Here is a 6,276-nt window from a genome sequence, read left to right as displayed (position 1 = left end):
TTTAACAGTTCCAAAAGCCAGGACCAACAAACATGGAGAGGCAGCTTTTAGTTTCTATGCCCCCAACCTCTGGAACACCCTACCGGAGTGCCTAAGAAGGGCTGAAACAACGGAGGTCTTCAAGCGAGACCTCAAGACGTACCTTTTCGACCTAGCCTACAATCACTAGCTAGGACCTTGAGATACAGAAAGGCAGCCTCAAACCTACCTGTGAATCCTCTGTATACATTGGTATTTATCCTGCTATGCAATGTATGTATATCAAGTAGTGTACAGAAGCTGGTTATCCTGAAACAGGCTTGTTCTGACTGTTGTGTTGCTTCAATGACTCAGTGTGCTACTAACCGTTTTCTGTCTCCCCTAGTGTCGCTCTCTCTCCCTCCTATCCTCTAACCAGGTCCAGTGTCAGCTGCGGAGCTGTGGATATCGTAGTATTTAGTACACACACACACACGTACACACAGACACACATCAGTCCACATCCGGCTTAGGCCTGGACCTGATGCTCTTAGCCTTTCTTGCTCCGAAAATTTAATTTCGATGTTATTTATTGTTCTTTAAATGTTCTTAGCCATTAGACAAATATATTCCAGGAGCTTGCCCCAGGTTGCCTGTTTCAATATCTGTGTGGTCTGTATGGCTCTATGTGCTACTAACCCTGCTCTGCCTTCCCTCTGCCTTCCCTCTCCCTAGTGCCTCTCTCTCTCCCTCCTATCTTCTAACCAGGTCCAGTGGATGCCCCACTGTCACCAGCAGACCTCCCGAAGTCCGATAGATACCCCTGTGTCTGCTGTGGATGATGTAGCATGTCCGTAGAATATTCTCTCTCCTATGATGCTTTTAGCCTCTCTCACTCTGAAATGTAATTTAATGCAATGTATTGCTTTATAAATGTTCTTAGCCGGTGGACAAACATACTCCTGGAGCTTGCTCGATCGCCTTGTTGAGAGGGGTCAGGGAAGAATTTTTACAGCTCACTTATCTGGCCCCCGGGTGATTACTGTTTTTTTGCTTCCCTCTGGAATATGTAGAGAGTGGGTCGTATGCCCACCTCCCTTGTTCTCTGTAAAGCGCATTGTGTTGCCTCTGGGTATGAAATGCGCTATACAAATAAAGCTTTGATTGATTGATTGATTGATAAAAAATCTGAAAAAATATTTTATGGAAAAAAAAGAAATAACATTACATGATGCCGTGACCCCAACAAACATAATGGGGAAAACGCTGAGATATGCATGGAGAGCAGGAGCCGAAGCCATGCCCACCAAATATCAACAGCTCACAGATGCACGGGACAATGTGACAGGTAGGCTAGAAATAATAGCAAAGGACACATTCAAGATGGCACAACAAACAACATGTATAGGCAACAAACATGGCCCATATGATAGAGTATGAATACATAGCCAACCGTGGTGGCCTGATACCCAATGCACCAACTCCCCGTTGCTCGTGTGTGTGATGACAGACAACAGCTATCCAAATGGCAATCACATCCAATTACGCACAGCTATGGATATTGGTTAATGCAGACTATTGTATATAATGATCCGGGGGTAGTTGCACACATTTGATGGGGATGAACTACTGTATCTCATACTGTATGTCCATTCAGATAAGGGATGGTTGCAGAATAATCATGGTCAAACCTGTTCCACGGAGGCGCGGGCGGGTCCAGCGGGGACAACACCGAAAAATATGCACGCATAGTGTACAAGCAATGTTACAATGTTACATTGATCTAATTATTTGATTGTTCATCAAAGAAGAGGTATTGGCGCGACAAACCCAACCATCCATGAGCAATTTGACCTAGCAATATGCCTGTAAAAATAATTTGAACATTTTGGTAGCCCACTCAGTTTTGTGACAAGTCAACGTGCTTCGCTAAACAAAACGCAACAAAACACAAGGAACGCTCGCATTAACCTAGACATGCCTGGTATCGCTGGAAAGCAGAAAAGTTGCAGTTTGCAGGCATATAAGGCTTGAAGTAATTGAGCTAGGCATCTCTTGTCAATGCCAGAACAAACACGTTGCGTAAACTAAGATAGAAAACCTTTTGAAGAAGAGAGAGAGAGAGAAACGTTCTTATGGAATGAATTTAGTTTTTTTAATGAAAGGATGGAAGAGTCGCAAGCCAACTTGATGGAGGAGCCGCACATTGACGGGCAAAGAGCTGCGGGTTGGCCACCCCTGCTCTAGGCCAAGAGGAATCCAATGATGTCCACCGCCAATTTTATAACAACTGTACATGATGACGACATGTGTCATGGGTGGGAGATAACAGGTTCACTGTGTTTTCTCATGTCATTTGTACGCGAGCCATTATGCTGATCATATGAAACGTAATGCAATCCGTATCAGTTGTCCACAACAACAGTCTGTTCAGAGGTACCCACTCAGGGCAGAACTGCTAAACCCCAAAACAACCCAGATCACATTTCTATATCTGAAAGGAGCGGAAAGGTTTAATAGACCTACAGTAGTGCAATCCAATTACCTCAGTTGGATTCACCGCTCTGTTTATCTTAATATTTGGATAATCTATAGGATTTCCCAAGCCCAACCTAAGCACAGAAAACTCAGTCACACAGTAAGTCCAAAAAAACAGCATGCAGTCCATACTGTGAAACGTGTTTGTACCATAACGCTCTAAAGATGAGATCCTAACCTTGAAGTTTGGTGAATGCGACCTGAGACGCGGACTTCTGGATATTTCGGTGGCGCCCCATGGCAGGTGCAGCAGAGCGATTACTGGCATTCCAGCACCGTGCTTTTCTCTTCACTCAGCAGAAGCTCTAGAGTTACCCCCGAGAACAGCGGAGTGGGGGGTAGGACGAAAATTGGGGCCAGAGGAAATCTCCAACGTGGATAAAGCTGACACATGAAAGTTAGTACGGAGCTTCCTGTGTGTGTCCCTGGGCTTGTCTCAGCCTCTCAGACACTGGACTCTAGTGTGTGTGTGTGTGGGGGGGGGGGGGGGGGGGGGGGCAAGTGGAACCACACAGCGGCAGATCCTAGGTCAGTTGTTCATGGCTAAATAACCAACTGTTCTCAGATCTGCTCTCACTGGCAGTGTCAGCTTTGACAGTCCTTATGCATCAAACGAGCCACTGATCCAGGTCCAGATTTCCCAGCACTGCTCTGTACTTAATCAATATTAGGTAGTTAAAGACAAAACAGACCCTGGATCTGTCTGGGGGGGAAGGCAGCGTCTACCTGGAGCTGTGCAGAACAGACCCTGGATCTGTCTTGGGGGGGGGGGGGTGGCAGCGTCTACCTGTAGCTGTGCAGAACAGACCCTGGATCTGTCTGGTGGGGAAGGCAGCGCCTACCTGGAGCTGTGCAGAACAGACCCTGGATCTGTCTGGGTGGAGAAGGCTGGAGCTGTGCAGAACAGACCCTGGATCTGTCTGGGTGGAGAACGCTGGAGCTGTGCAGAACAGACCCTGGATCTGTCTGGGTGGAGAAGGCTGGAGCTGTGCAAAACAGACCCTGGATCTGTCTGGGTGGAGAAGGCTGGAGCTGTGCAGAACAGACCCTGGATCTGTCTGGGTGGAGAAGGCTGGAGCTGTGCAGAACAGAGCACAGAGCAGAGCTGAGCTGAGGCCTTCTTCCAGGCAGACTTCCTCTCAGTACCATGCTAGTAGTGGCTCCTCACAGAGGGCCCATTGTGTCCTGGGGCCCTGGCCATCCCCGCTACATGAAAGCAGCACATGCCTGAGTTTCACCTCAGGAAAAGACAAATATTCCACTCTGATTAAGCCACACTCTTCTCTAGAAAAATAAAGGATACTCTTGTTGGGGGATAAAAAAGGTATTTTAACATGGGGGCCGTCTCTCTCTCTCTCTTTCTCACTCTCCCTCTCTCTCTCTCTTTCTGTGTGTCTGGTGTCTGTGTGTAGAGGGTTGTGTGTGTGTGTGTGTGTGTATGAGTGTGTGTGTGAACAGTGCATGGTGCAGGGGGAGTGCAGTCCGAGTGACCAAAAGCAATCTGCTCCCTGCCGATCGTTCTCAGTGCCTACCTTCGCACCCACACGACAGGCAGGGCACTCGGGTCTGCAGCTACATACAGACCCTACACACACACACACACACACACACACCTACTGTACGCACACACACACACACACCCTCCCACTCCAAAGGCACCCTGCGCGACCTCTCTCCATTGGCCGAGTCACCCAGCCCTCAGCATCTCCATCTGAGCTGCAGGGAACATTCTGGAAAGCAGGAGGCAGAGGTAAGCGTTCACGGTGCTTCTTCAGGCTGGGTCAAGGGCTTTACGCTGGGGCAGGCAGGCTGATTCAGGCTGGGTCAAGGGCTTTACTCTGGGGCAGGCAGGTTGATTCCACCCCTCCAGGAAGCCCCGCTTCCATGGGGTTTGTGCGTGGGGCACCCCCAGCTAACTGGCTGTGTGCCTCTGTGATGAGTTGAGATATTGCCTCCTTGAATGTTGCTGCTTGTTATCTGAGGGCCTTTGGTGTTTAGGTGACTGTTGGTTACTATTTTTTTGAAATTGTGACAGCTGCTGTGGTAATAATTGCGTTGTTGGCGTTGGTGTTGCACAATGGATTTGGGAATTATGGCCAGTCAGGTCTGTATGAACAGGGGACTTTCTGGAAGAGTGACAGCGTTAACACATATTTTATTTGGACTTTTCTGGGCACTTTTCTGCACTTTTGCATGTGTCTGGTGTGGAAGTTCAGGCTGAAGAGCAGACCCGACTGACCGGTGCTTTTTAGAGATGCAGTTAAACTTGACCTTGAGCATGGTTCTGAGGGCAAGCTGTGCCTTTCTTCTTCTGCTTATCCAAGACTACAAGTCGGAAAGGGATATTGAACCTGGTTTAGTATGAAGCAGTAGTACAGATCACATTCAGTCAAGTAGTACAGATCACATTCAGTCAAGGAGCTTTGAATGATTTCATGACAATTTCAGTTTGCAGTAATTGATGACTTCGTAGTCCATATTTCCAATGGCTCATTCAATGGATTATGTTTCCTCGTTGGTAAACAAATGATTGTCACTATTAATTACATAATTACATATGGGAAGCCAGTCAGAAAATACATTTGCTTCTAGCTTCTTTTTTTTAAAGAAAAACTCTGGTTATCAGGAATGCCCAACGGAGAGCCAAGTAAAACACAGAGGCAGTGTGTACGCTACACACACACACACATACACACACACACACGCACACACACCGTTTTCACACACTGTATGCTGTGAGGGAGTGTATAAAAGCACACCTCTGTCTCCAGTATAGTCCCTCTTTCAGTCCCACGCTGGTTTTCATGGGTTTCATAACATTATGAAAACTGACAGAAATCCGTTTGGGCAGAGATGCCAACCGGTCACCTGAGAGAGGCCCAGTGTTCTATCATCATGGCCTGATAGACAGTGGCCTGACTGACTTGGACACAGATCGCTCCTTCACACCCATATCAACAGAGACAAGATTCACCATGAAGAAATGAACGGGAAGCATTTTTCGTTTTTTATATGTCCTCATCCCCAAAATAGAGACAGAGGTTTCTCGATCTTCTCCCTTAAAGATAGATGTGTGTGTGTGTGTGTGTGCCTCTGTGAAAGTGCTCTGTGTGTATGTATGTGTGTGTGTGTAAGTGTGTGTGTGTGTGTGTCAGTGTGTGTTTGTCAGTGCGAGTGTGTGTGTGCTCTGCTGAATGAAGCGTTTCCTTGCAGTCGTAACTCACTGCCATCCTGTCCACAAACCTCGGTGGAATTTCTAGCGTGAGTGCAGAGACAGGAGGGACCAGGTCTTCATAAAGGACCTCTGTGAGAGTCAGACCTGCCAGGGCAAGTCAGCTAAGCCCTCTCTCTCTCTCTCTCTCTCTCTCTCTCTCTCTCTCTCTCTCTCGCAGCCCTCTCTTTCTCTCTCTCTGCTCTCTTTCTCTACACCTCAGCTTTTTCTCTCTCTTTCTCTCCCTCTCCCATTCCCCCTCTTCCTCCACCTCTCAATCTTCTCCTCTTTTTCTCATTCTCTCCATTTAACCCTGAGTGCCGACGTGTCTTTCACGTCTCTCCCTCTCCCTGCTGCTCTCTTCCTCTCCTCCCTCGCTCTCCGTTTCCCTTGAGGCCTAAAGGACTCTCTCTCTCCTCTCTCCCCTCTCTCTCTCCCTCTCTAATCTCTCTCCTTCCTCTCCTTTCTCACCTTTCTCACCTTTCTCTCTCCCTTTCTCATCTCTCTCTCTCCCTCTCTCCTCCCTTCTTTTCTCTCTCCTCTCTCTCATCTCTCTCTTCTCTCTCATC

The sequence above is a fragment of the Borostomias antarcticus genome (genome assembly GCF_949987555.1).
Source record: "Borostomias antarcticus genome assembly, chromosome: 13".
NCBI classification, from domain to species: domain Eukaryota; kingdom Metazoa; phylum Chordata; class Actinopteri; order Stomiiformes; family Stomiidae; genus Borostomias; species Borostomias antarcticus.
This window is presented reverse-complemented; position numbering follows the sequence as displayed.